The sequence below is a fragment of the Macrobrachium rosenbergii genome, chromosome 41 (assembly GCF_040412425.1).
Source record: "Macrobrachium rosenbergii isolate ZJJX-2024 chromosome 41, ASM4041242v1, whole genome shotgun sequence".
Classification (NCBI taxonomy): Eukaryota; Metazoa; Arthropoda; class Malacostraca; order Decapoda; family Palaemonidae; genus Macrobrachium; species Macrobrachium rosenbergii.
In genome coordinates, this window is record NC_089781.1 from 8,292,859 (window position 1) to 8,306,896 (window position 14,038).

The following is a 14,038-nucleotide window of genomic DNA, read 5'->3' on the forward strand; positions in this document are numbered from 1 at the left end:
ATTAAGTGATAAAAAATCTCCCCCCTCTGCCACTAACATGGCTGTTGCTCAGCTTACTTTCTGTCAGATCGGAAGGTTGCGTTTTTCTTTTCGTTTAAGCGGCTAATTGTCCTCATGTTGCTCTTGGAAGGTCGTAGTTTTTAAGTTTCCCTTTTGTGACACTACACCATTGAGAAATGTTTCCCTCGCTTCCTCGCTAATCTTTGTAATCGAATTTCTTTCCATGTTCCCAAAACTCATCTGCTGGAGGGTCGTGTTTAACGTTACCTAAAAGTTATAGATGTTCGCTATTTGCATCAAGGTGTAAATATGCTTTCCATTATATTCGTAAAGTTAGAAGTCAAATGTTTGCACATTTGGACAATGTAATATGACATACGCATGCTCAGACTTCAAGTTTAGTCATGCTGTTTTTCGCCATTAAAATTACCAGTGATGTTTGGCAAAGCAGCACATCCACTATTTCACGTGTCCGCTGAACGATGAGGGCAGAGGGATTTGTTGTTAAGGGGTTTCTGATGTCATCGTAGCTATACAGTACAAGTGTGCCCGTAGAAATCACTTCCCCATTTCTCATACTACGGTACAAGTAAGTCAGAGTATTTAAACATAGGTAGCCTAGCCAACAAAAAAGAGAGAGGAGTCTATTAACCTCTCTTTTCGGCTTCTTTGAAGAGGTCGACAATTAACTGGATCATTGAGGCACGTCATCAGCCAGATCGATCACAGGACTGTCCATGGTTTGGGATAATTCCCATCCAGTTAAGCCACGTACCTTTCCCTCCCCCCCTTTCTGTATCACGCTTATTATTCTCGCTAGGTCTGGTAGATGGCAATGAGAGGGATAGGAAAAGATTAAATGTTTGTAATTTTTTTAATGGGTACTGATTTGCCAAGCTTCGTATGTTTATTTATATTAAAGCCAGAGACAAAGCATGTTGTAAGCATGGCATATTGTCGGCAATGATACCTGTCTGCTCTGTAAATCGTATATTTAATTCCGTCCTGAATTCACCATCCATTTTTTATGTCGGACAAGAATTTTATCTGGGAGTATGATGGTGTGGTATTCATACTGTAAGTCATACGCTTGTTCCTAAGGGAAGACTGACTGTGAACTCTACCACTATGTTATTGTCAAGCAGAGATCCTTTTGTGAAGTTGCAAATTACCGTAGATTAGGTAATCGGGTCATTGTCCCCAAATCGAGAACTTCTTTGTAGATACCGAGGTAGGACGAACTGCATTACCAAATCCACCAGAGCAGAAAATCTTTAAAACCAAGGTTAATTACGGATATATCATATAATATGTTATAAATATATGTAATATATACATACATACATATATATATATATATATATATATATATATATATATATATATATATATATATATATATATATATATATATATATATATGTATATAGGTATATATATAGGGCGTTATCCACTGGGTATATATATATATATATATATATATATATATATATATATATTTATTTATATTATATATGATTGTATGTTATGATTTATATATATATATATATATATATATATATATATATATATATATATATATATATATATATATATATATATATATATATATATATATATATATATATATATATATATATATATATATATATATATATATATATATATATATATATATATAAGTACCATAGCTTTCTGACACTTCTATGTTATTTACACCCCACATCGTTTATTTTTCAATGTTCGTGTTGTCTGGCTGCTTCTCTCATACAAGAGTTTGTCCTGGTTTCATGTCGAAACGTTTCATTTTCTTAGCACCTTTGACTGACATTGCTTACATGCTTGCAATGGCTGTCTCGGTCGATTAATGCATTAAAAGGCAGTCCGTGCTTGAGTATGCATGTTACAGAAGTCTGAGATAGGGGGTTAGGGTGACCTCCGTAGGGATAGTGTGTGGTGTGAATGGGGTTGTGGTTGGTGGCCTTCTAGTTCTGTGCGTCGCGTTTAGACCATGATGTCATTCTATGTACTTGAGTTAGATAAGTGCCTATGATGTCCTTATACTCGTTCCGAGATCGTAAACATGATGGTGATACACAGCCTAGTGCTTCTATTACTTTTGTATCTATCATTTTCTGGCAAACCTGAATAAAAGATGAATTTGAGAGGTATTGGACAGATTGAGTCAAATTTCTAGCTTCAAACTGTTAAACTGATGTGAATGTTCAAGAGTTTTTGAGGTACGGTCTTGACGCAGCTGGACGATGCTCTGCTAGTAGGCCCATTATTCATTGGCAAGGTCAGAAAGAGTTTTATGGTATTTTAAACATCCACGGAGTTGGTTTCGGTAAAGAACCTAAATTGAATTTAATTCCACGAACTATGTACGTTCTCGGTTGGAGTTTTTTTTTTTCCTCTTTCTCCTCTCACCATTACACAGCAGTGCAGCAGCTTCCTGTCCTCTGATATAGAAATTCTTTTGGTTTTTTTGCATTTTTTCCATTGGCGTGGGTGTTATCGTCCTTGGAGTGTAATGTAAGCAGCGAGGAGAGATCTGGGTAATGTGACCACGTAAGACACCAAAGACAAAAGGGTCAAACTAGTAGGTTGGGCTTTGAGAAGTTTTCTCATAAGCCACAGTTCATGGGATCAAATATCAACGGCAGCCACTGAGGGCTCTGGTTGCGGCTCATTTTGGCTCTTGATTTCTTAGAACCTTTTATTTTTTTTTTCTTTTTGGCTACTTTAAACGTAATCGAGTGCTTTGAGAATGTGAGGTTTTATGAGTGTTGAATCACTGCTCGCCGCCTACATTTTTGTTTATACGATACTTAGTGGTGCATAAATTTTTGTTGAATTTTGTTGTTCGTTACTAGTTTATTTTTAGCGTAATATCAACATTACGGTGCATTTACAAATTCAGCAAAGTTTCTCATTCTTACTCAGGGTATACTTTGTAGTCGTACTAGCTACTGGGTGAGGTGGTCCAGGAGCATCTAAGTTTTGTACAAATCTTCCATGTTGGCTGGCTTTAGAAGTAATCTCGCCTCCATTGACCTAATTCCAATCGTCCTATCAAATTGCACAAATAACAGGTGACTTATCATGTGCGAGTTAATGTGTGGAAATGTCATCGTTTTGCTAACTTGGCCATGAGAACTTTCATTTTGGTATGAACATTTTTTTTTGTAGCTTTTAAGTTTGGCGGTCAGGTAATAATGTTTTAAGAAATTACTGCAGATGATCATGAAAGTAAGTGGTAGGTCGGGTATAATATTCGGCCGTGGGAACGAACGAGTCACGCTCGGGTTATAATAACAACTCTTATAGCTAGAATTGTGTAGGTGTCACGTGACTATATCTGTGTCCACCTTGAGGTCGCAGTGCTGTGTTATTTGACCAGCGGGGAGTGAAATCTGTGAAGAATATGACTCAGTAAGGTCCTCTACTGGGTCTTCTAAGAAATCTAAAAGGGCGACATTGTTTAGTCATGTTGTGGGAGGCGTTGGTGTTTTGAAATGGCTGTGTTTAGTGCTATAGTTTTTATTTACTCGCTCTCTTAAGTCACTTTTATATTTGTAACCGCGCATCTACGTTTTAAAAGTGATCTTGGCAGCACAAGTCGAGTGAAAGTTTGAAAAAATAGAATATTTTCATGGTCATGAACAGTCAGGCATAACGAATGACTGGTGATGCGCATGCGTGGGCTGCTTTCGCTTCAAGGTTGGAGCGAAGCTGGCAATAGCCAAGAGTTAGGACCTGAAGAAGAGTGGATGGATGGAGGCGGCTGGCTGGAGGGAAGGGAGATTTGGAAAGAGGAAGGCGGGGGTTACTGGGGAGAAAAGAGATGGGTCATCGTTATTCTTGGGATACGAACAGCCATTCCTCCCTTTCATCCCCCCACCAGCCCCGTGGGTTAGTAGCCTATGCGTCGCATTTGCAAAGGGTTTACGAAAGGTGTATGTGTGGAGCATGGATTTGTCTGGTTGGTGTTTTTCATTCCTTGGGCACCTTCACATTGCTTCTGCTTGTGGCTGATGGAATTGAAGCGTCGTGGGTGCTGTTTGTTGGGTCGCATATCCTGTTGTTTTGCAGCGTTTTTCTCTTGCATCATCATGGGCGTAGGAGATGCGTTAGATCGTGAGGGATTAAACTACTTTGATGCTTTGTCTGTTGAACATTAATTAGTATCTGTCATCTTATTTTATTATCGTAGGCTCTTTGATTTTGAGAGACCCAGTGAGTTTTTGTTTTTCAGCATATTTGGGTTGTGCTGACCTATTGTGTTAGGTACATAATAGGTCGCATCATAAACTCACCGTTAATCTAGGTACGGGTGCTTCAGGCTGCGATAACTCGCATTTAAGGCCGGAAGAGGGCGGGCTTGAGTACCCCAATAATCATATTGAAGTCCGAACATTTGTTTGAGTGGCCTGCAAAACATAAGATATGAAAGTAATTCTAAGCCTTAATGATCCTTTAACCGTATTGAAGTCCGAATTGTGGGTTTTTGTGTGAATCAAGTAGTACATTGAAGTCAGAATGCTTTTGAAGGCTTCAAGTCAGAATTTGGGTTTTGTGTCGTCTTGGATAGCAAGTCAGTATGGCTGACGGTACGGCTTGAAATGGGGCTTTTCATAGCAGTGGCCTTCAGTTAACAAGGACCTACCAATAGGCCTTCTTTCTGTTGCCATTCCTACCCCTCCCCACCCTATTCGTCTCTAATGGCCAGATTTTTTTTTTGTGGTCGAAGCGAGGGAGCCTCAGAATAATGCTTGTGTAACGAAGCTGTTGCTTCCTCGACTTGGGAAGTAGATGACGTGGGTGTGAGGGGGTAAGGGGAGGGTTGGTAGGGGATGGGCGGAAAGGGAAATGTTAAAGGGTGGCGGTTCAGGTAACGGTGGAAGGAGGAGATTAGCTAACGTTAAAGTTGACGAGCTTAGCTTAAAGGCAGGAAATTTTGGCCATTGGGGATGTGGGAGGGGTAGGGGGCCTGCAAAGGTCAGAACTCCCTCCTATGCGTTTCTTTAGGATGTTTGTGTTATCTTCCTTTTCAAATTACATTTTGTGTCCTTTAGTTAGGCGTCGGAAGAGGGAAAATTTAAAGCTTTGGGCTCGTGTAGCGTGGTATTTCATCATCCGCCGCCGATCGAGAGTTCACTGGAATATAGTAGTTTAAAATTCTCTTGACTGTCTAACCATTGTTCTCCGTTCTTTGATGAATTATAGTAAAGTCTCGTAGTCAAGGCCCCTCCCTCTCCCCTTCACACATATATGTACGTTTGTATGTACCTCTGATGAAGTACAGTTTTTCCTTTTAATGTGGACCCCGCACCTTCATTCCCCCTCCGTTATTAAGAGGAGAGAATACTGAAGAGTAGCACTCGTTTTTAGAGAGAGAAGTGTGGTGTAAGAATGGCCCCGTGAAATGAAGTCGGTCCCTGAATAGAAAGAGACTTTAGGTGAGTGTTGCGTGAGAATCATTGCGAATAGGGCGAATCGTTGTTTTTATATACTGCCGTAATTGCCTTGTATAATTTAAAGTAGCAGTACTTATGTCACAATGGCTAAAAAATAACAAAGATAAAGATCCGTTTCCTGTTTGCCCCCCTCTCCTCGCTTGCTATGGACGGGGAAGGGAGGACGAATGTAGCGTTTTGGCATCGGGAACACATCGCACTTCTGTATGAGGGGCCATCCTATACGTGCGCGCACGCGTGCGTGTATACGTATGTCGTTGCGTGCGTGTGCGCTTGCCTTCTGCTACTGCCGCACCTCCACTAAAAATAGGCAGCTTCTGAGACCATGTTTTCCGGCATTAAGGAAATTTATGAGGTTCGCCACTAGATGAGTGATGTGAACAGCTTCTGTCGCTTCTGCTGCTCCAGATTGCTCCTATCTGCGTCTTGACGCTAAATTTTTAATGATAATGATTTAAGAGTTACCTTGTGAACGGCTTGTAACTGAATATTACTGATTGCTGTAAGGGAATGGTCACGTGATGGAGTGCCGAAATTCATCCGTTAAAGTTCTGTAAAGTCCTAGGGAGAACAAAAAACTAAGGTATAATAACTAGACTACAGAAGTTCGGCTTGTGTGTTTTCTATTTTTTTCTTTATATATATTTGCAATTTGAATGGATTTTAATGGTGTATTCGCGTGTCTCATGTATAGATATGATTGCAGGCAGTTCATTGATTGGGGTGGTAGTTCCAGGTTCGAGACAGTTAGCTTCATTGTCACAAGCATTGAAGAACCCTCTGGCTTTTTGAGCTAATTAAATTGTTTTATTATTCTGTCGCGTCTGAGAGATCGGATCCAGATTTGACACGTTCTCAGTATTTCTTCTCTATTTTGCATTGTATCAGAAACGGAAGATGTACATATCAGCAGAGTAGTAGTAACGACATGTAATTATATATATATATATATATATATATATATATATATATATATATATATATATATATATATATATTATAATATATTATATATTCAACCCTTTTTATAGGCTCTATTATATATATATATATATATATATATATATATATATATATATATATATATATATATATATATATATATATATATATATAAAGCATAATGGAAGGGTGTATTTTATTTGGATAATCGTCTGCGCAACTGAGAGTTAAGCTCACATGACATTCGATAGGTGTTCATAGACGAAGGATTGCTGTATTAGGTTTAGTGACCTATCAGATATGGTATAGATGTTGGCCATATATTACTCATGTTATCGGCCATCTTCTCGGTGTTGTTACTATTGCTTACAAGGTAATTATTATTTTTTTTCTTTTACTTTTTTTTAAGGATTGCCTATCAAATGCATTTTCAGTCATGTTTGTACTTGTCCCACATAACACTTAGTCTGTGCTCAAACACTTTGAAGCTCATTAAATCGTTCACACGGGACATATCAACTTAAAATCAGTCACAGACGATCTTGGAGAGGCAGCTCCTCAGATTAAAAATTTACGAAGGTGTTCTCGATGCAAGACTGCCCAACACCGGTATAGACTGTGCCTTAATTGTTCTTATATTCACGGGTTGCTCTTTCGCCACGATTAATCTTCTGTATCTGATTTATGGTGGGTTAGTTCTCATCATGTATTCTGCTCTTCTCTTAATCTCATGTTATGTATAAGCTGTTACAAAACTCTCTCTCTCTCTCTCGTACAGATACTTGCATGCATATGTGTAAAGAAGGATATCTTGACGTTGAATAACTGAAATAACAAAAATATGACCCGTCGTTAAATAAAAAATTTGAAGCTCGAATGAAAAAGTTGTAAAGGTCCTTCGTTAGAGATTAGTTACATACAAAATAATAACTCGGGCGTTGAAAGCAAGAAGATATCTACAGGTTAGAGTCGCTTGAGGTATAAGGAAAGAGAGGGAGAATGAAGGAAGTTGGAGGTTTGTCTTACAGAGAATTCCCACAAGTATGATCGATGAGTGCAGGAAGGTATAGGAAGGATTATCTGAGTTCGTTCTTATTTAGCAGATACTAACTTGTTCACGAATTGTGGATGGTTTGTGAATGCATTCTGCATAATTTGCCGTTATTTTTCCGTGTCTATTTCTTGGCTTGGGAGCGTTCCATGGATGTGTCTGGTTAAGGCTGAAATTTACTTCCCGTTTTTCTGTACATCCCACTGTCCTCCTGTCTTGATGGTTCTTTTTCTATTTCAGGACGTTTTTCTCCTGCTTTTGAGAGCCCTTCCTTCACTTGGAGATCTGAGTTTTTGTGCAAGATGGTAGAAGTAGTGACTGTGGACGGATTACAGTTATTGTATTGCAGAACACGATGCTAAGAGGGCGGGCCAGCCAGAATCTCTTGCTGCCAAGATTACACAGTTATCATTAATGTCTTCCTTGTATTCTGGTGAGATTGTGGTGTGCCGGCGTTTGGCCACAATTAATGTTCGAGAGGGTCTTCCTCACACAGGCTCTCCTTTTTATGGCTTGCTTACCTAATAGCATCATCGTTATCATCATCATATTTTGTTCGCCGTGAAAACTGCTGCCGTCATCTTCAGACTGGTAGTTTTACTAGATCTGAAAGAAATTAGGATAGAAGCCATCTCAAAAGATTAACAAAATCCACTCGCAGTCGATAAAAACTGTTTGTAAGGGTCACCTAATACTTAAAATAAGGAGCACTTTGCATCCGTAAATATTCCCTATATTGAACTTTTTAGATGTTTGTTAATAAAGTATGGAAATCAAACCTTCATAAGTTTAACATGCACCTCAAATGACAATATTCAAGAAACTAGTCGGTAAACCGGTAAATCATGCAAGAACATGCGCTCTGCACAACACTTGACTAAGAAAAAAAGGTGAAGAGATAAGATACTGTATTATTCATACGCCCTGTACTTGAAAACCTACCCAGCATAAGCAAGAAATTTAAGACTGTGATTGACAGCTGCTGTATTTTTCTTTTATCAACGTATTTGGGAACATGACGGATTTCGGTTCTGGTTTGTAGTTTATGGCCACGTGACTGTGGATGTTGCGGGGTTTGGGTTGGGTGAAGGTTTTCGGGTTGTCTGACATCGGTCAGCGAGGAAGGGGAACTTAGCTGTATTAGTGAGTGGAAGCTAACCCGAGCTGTTTTGGTTAAAGGGGAGGGGGTGGGGGCGTCAGGGGTAGGGCTGTCTATACTTTAGTTGGCTTCCCATTATGATGCTTTTCACTCTGGTATATAATGTTGGCTTTTCATTCCTCCGCTTTGAACCAGCCCTCCCTTTCCCGTGTGTGTGTGTGTGGTGTGTGGTCAGATCATCATCTCCCTCTCCAAATTCAAATGTATTCTCCTCCTTGTCTTTCTTATTGTATGTGAGCCCTTGTTTTGCCATTCATTCGTAGCATTGGTTAAACAGTTAGGATGTACGTCTGGAATTAATGTTCTCGTAGCTATCTCGATTTTATCATTCCTCGAGCTCTTAACTGAAGTTACCAGCTCTTGGGCTCTGTGTCATATGCCCATCAATTTTTCTTCCCCAGCAAAGGAAAGCAATCCATTTGAAAAGGGAAAATTACTTTTGAAAAATATTAGGTACCTTTTCCACAAATTACAACCGTCGTTTTGTAAGGCTAATTGAGTTCCTTCACTGAGTTTATAGTGCATCAAATTGGACATGACTTATACTTATAATGGCTGTGATCGGTCACCCGTATTAATGGTGAAAGTAATTCAGGTGTATTTAACTTTACTAAATTTCAAAACCACCTCTCATTTTCTCTGGCCCATGGCCTGCTGTCGCTGAGGTAGAAGTAGAGAATATTTGTGCGTATGCGGAAAGCTCGACTCCTGTACCCTGGTCTTTCCAAACGTCGGTTATCAGCCGAAGTCTGTGGCATAGCTGACACCTCTGTTTGCAATTGCACATCTAAGGGTTCCTGTCGCTTCCCTCCACCCATAACATGAAAATCCAGTTAGCGTTACTCTGCCGTTATCGCAAGTGTACACAGTCCCTGTTGAAGTGAATGATGATGTTTCGGAAGGGACTGAGCTTTTGATCATGTTAGTTTCAGGGCACTTTCACGTTTTATGTATCTGGAAGATGCATTGTTTTTTTTATGGTGTTTTGGGTTTATAAATTTGATTTGAGGCAAAAGCTGGTGAAGTCGTTTTAATTGACAACAATGTATATAGACAAGCTTTTAAACGGCGTGGGGAAACACCTTGTGGTTAAAGCCTGCATAGCTTGACTTAAGATGATAATTGCCTGTCTCTTGAGGCGATGTTCCTCCCTTATACATGAGTGGTCGCGCGTCATTGTGTTTGCGTTCGTGGCGTTTACTATATACGTTTATTTAGTAGTAATTCCAGAAGTTTTAGGGAAGGAATTGACTTGAAAAACATGACTTTACGGCATCAAGCCTTTGATGATTCTTTAGGACCAAGGAATGTTGTGATGTACATGAATTATAGGAAATTAACGAGAGACAAAAATATACCAGAACCGGTGATGTTTTTTTAGAAAATGGCGTTATGTTGGTTTAGTACCTCATTCATGTGAGATATGCTTTTATTTCATTTCCGTTGATCAACCTTCTTAAAGGAGTTTGGAAAGCGAGTGCTTGAATCATTAGTTTTGTCGAAGGTGTTTTCTCATCCATCTAGACCTCGAATGGTGGGCTATTGACTTTCCCTCCCTTGTTCGCTTGACAGTAATTGGGTCAAGAGGTTCGAGCGGTAATTGCGTCTTGGAGTATTTGAAAGTGAAATGGATACCCAAGGATATCACTTTAATGGTATATGTACCCAGGAGAGGATATGGCATTTCATTTTTTTTTCAGTTGTATTTTTTGTGAATTTTGTTCCCTATACCAGAAATTTACCACGCATTTTTATGATTGTTTTCTCAACATGCTAGCAAGCTAGACATTGTTTTCATCAGATGTTTCTACGTTGCTTATCAGGATCCAGTGAGTTTTACACTGACGTATTATTTCAGATCTTTGATTGTGCCATGTTTTCTGAAATGCATTGCAGTTTGTGTAAGTTAAATTTCCTCATTGTTTTTTCATTATATTTTTATGTCTTGTAAACATTTATGCTACTTTTCTCCCCGGGTATTACTTTTGTTTTTCATTGGTGCTAAGTACTTACTTTGAACTTTGTTAGGGGCTTCTATTTTTAGTTGAATAAATTTTCAGAACCTTTGGATGTATACAGATTATAGTTGTAGACAATAATTATATCTTTTGTTTCTGAGTGGGTTCATATACTCGTAATTCCAGTTTATTGTCTTGTAGAGAACAGGGAAGGATTTCCTTCTTGCAGACTCTCGCAGTGTAACCTTGAAGAGACCTGTCATTCGGGTGTTAAAATGTTGTGGCTAAACGAAGCGATAAGAAAGAAATTGACTTGGAGAGTTGATTTAACGAGTTTCTCCTGTAAATTACTCCTGAAGCCTTTAGAAAACATTAGAATTAACGATTGTTAAAATTTGTCACTAACTGGATGGATGATTTAAGATCCCGCTTTTAACTTCTGCGTATTACTCCAAGCTAAATGTATGATGTTCATTCATTTGCCTCACGTGATGGCCAGGTGCCTTTGGCTTATGAATGGGAATTCCCGGAACGAGAGGCTTTGCATCACTGTTTACAAGTGTGATCACCGCATAATTAAAGTCTTATATATAAGGGCGTTCATTTTTCCTTGGCATCGGTAGGTGTCATGTGGTTGCTTGATAGCTTAAACCCAAAGAGGATGACGTGGATTAACCATATGTTTTTTCTTTACATTTTCTTAATGTTTCTACTTCTAGGTTTTGTGGCATTTATTCAGACGAGGAAGCATTTTGTATATCAGGTTTTCTTTGTGCTGTAAATTTTATTCGATTATTTTTTATTTAATTTCTGTAGCATGGGATTTTTTAAATTTGATTTTCTTTTACGATAGATTGTATTTGATTGCTTTTTGAGGAGGATGTGCTCGTCGAGAGGTTTGATTCTGTCTCATGCATTGTTGAGGGCATTTCTTAGCTGTTGATGAAATAACTAATTTGTTCTGGGATGGACTTGAATTACAGAATAATACTTTAAATGAATTGTTTATAATCATGTATAAAATAACTTGTAATCAAGGTAATTACTTCAATTAGCACTCATTAACGTGATGAAAATGCATAATTCTTGCTTTTGAAACTTCCAAAGTTATTAAAGAATTATCCAGCTAGGAAATATGAATGAAAGTTCTCTGCCTTGACGTTCATTCTCCTCTCCATTTAAACAATCCCTCCATTCACCCGACCTCCCCTCCCCCTCCCCCTCCCCCCAGATCCCCAACCCCTCCAGCAGCCAGTCTTTTGCATGCTGGTATTTCACCAGAATCCCTTCAAGGCTTTTAAGCCAACATTATCACTGCATTCACCTTTTTTAAGCCTTTTCTGTTTTCCGTTTTTTCTTCTCTCATGACCGCAGCAGCAACGGGGAGATTTCTCAACCCGGTCTTCGATGCAAAAATGACCGCGGTTGCTGCTCCCGCTTCGGGCTGAGGTTAGAGGAAGACTTATTTTTAGTTTTTTTTTTTTGTTTTGTTTTTTGGTTTGTTTGAGAGGAGGGAATTTGAAACGGATGAAACGATGGTGCTTTGCTCTTTGAAAGTGTGTCAAGATTATCACAGTGTCAGCCGTTAGGTTACGAAATTGGTCGAATCCGGAGCTTGCATTAGTATTACAAGGTTTACCGTGCTTTGTTTCGTGTTATTGCAGATACCATTGTTGTTATATCTTAACATTATTTAGTATATACATTTAGTGAAATAAAAGTTTTTAATTCACTAAAAGTACATACATCACAAAAGGAAAAATGGATTCTAGTTTTGTATCAGACAGGTGAGGAATGAGACCTAGTTCAAATTATATTCACAGATAAGGAAAAGTAATCGATGTTTTTATGTTTTATGTCATGTTCGGTAATGTGTTGTTGTTGTTGTTGATTTATCTGTTTCTGTCGAAAATTGACGGCCTGATGGCGAGGATTTCTGCTGATTAACCCATATAATCAGTGGCGCATGCATGTCTGAGTTCTGGATGGCGATGATGACAGACTTTGTAGATGATGCCGGCGTATAAATGATGCCTCTTGTTTAGCCTTGCGTTGCATACAAATGCGGAAACACTTGGTTCCATAGAGTCTGTTTAGATATGCTGTTTTATGTAGAAGGTTCGTTCGATAATTGTAGTGACACACAGCTGAATTTTTGGTATCGACTGTGCGTTGGCCAAAAATCATAATTTAAAAGGAAATCATAAGTAGTGCCAAGAATGGTTGTAAGTCGGGTAAAACAGAAGCAGGAGGAGAATTACAAAACTTGGCCGATTTCCACAGAGTAAATGTAGGAAGAAGTTGTTTGCCAGGATTAGGAATTTTCTGTTAGATTTCCACAGAAGAGTGACGGAAATAGCTCCTATATGAAAGAAGATAATTCTCCAAAAGCAAGACGATCAAGAGACGGGAGTATAGTGACACCATTCATAACTGGTCTTCTTAAGATGTGGTACTACCGAGGAAGGGGACCAAAGGAGAAGCAGTCCAGATGTGAGATGAACCCTCTAAACATATGAGTCCACCGTCAAGATTGCTTTTGTAACGGGTCAGATTCCTTTATTATATAATTAGCAAATCTCCGGGGGAAGTGGTAATGAACATTGCCCAATTATATTTGTTAAATAATTATTTACTGTCCGTCATCTGTCACGAGAATATACACCTCTGTTCTGGGATGCGTCAAACGCACGCGGCGGTACTAATATAGTTTTATCATCTCTCTGTCGTTTCCATGTATGCTAGTAGATTTACCTGCATTTTGGGCGAAATGGGTGATAAATTAATTTATTTTAATTCTTTTCCATGGTTGCACCAATCTCTTTATCACTGTATTATTGTTAACCTTCTAGATTAATAAGGGAACGTTCAGTATATTCTGTCTTAGCAAATGATACAATGACTCCTATCGTGGCTTTTTTTTTAATTATAAGAATTTTTTGAGAAGGATAGTATTGGAGTTTTCTTGTATTTTTTTCAAGTATATTCGTCAGATTGACCGTGTTTTGTCTTATTTATGGTATTTCGAAAACTTATTTTCTCAGTCATCTTGAGTAAATATAACGTCATATTATTGACGGATTAGCGTAAACGACACGTTGCGTCCATATATCACCTTGTTTTTACATGTCAGTCTTGACAGATTATACAGGCTGTGACAGAAATGAACTTTCCTTAACGAGTTATTAGTTAGGGTTTGTGGAAGTGCTATTTAATGAGCTGCGCGTGTGGGAAAGTTTCGGAGGAATGACCTTAATGAGACGAGTTTCTGGTTCAAAAATGTGCTTTTCTCTTTTGCTAGTGCCTTTGGATCTCTCTCTCTCTCTCTCTCTTTCTCTCTCTCTCTCTCTCTCTCTCTCTCTCTCTCTCTCTCTCTCTAAATTATAGTTTTAGGGCTAACTCGTTTTGGCGCTGTTATCCCTCTTAGTTTTAAGTTATCGTTATTTGT

At 38.6% G+C, this 14,038-nt stretch overlaps 1 protein-coding gene across 43 annotated transcripts in view; it reads left to right on the forward strand.

The window, feature by feature from the left end:
* hts (adducin 1-like protein hts) overlaps positions 1-14,038 on the forward strand; it is a 186,229-nt gene that overhangs the window by 20,930 nt on the left and 151,261 nt on the right. The gene's annotated exons all lie outside the window — the stretch shown is intronic.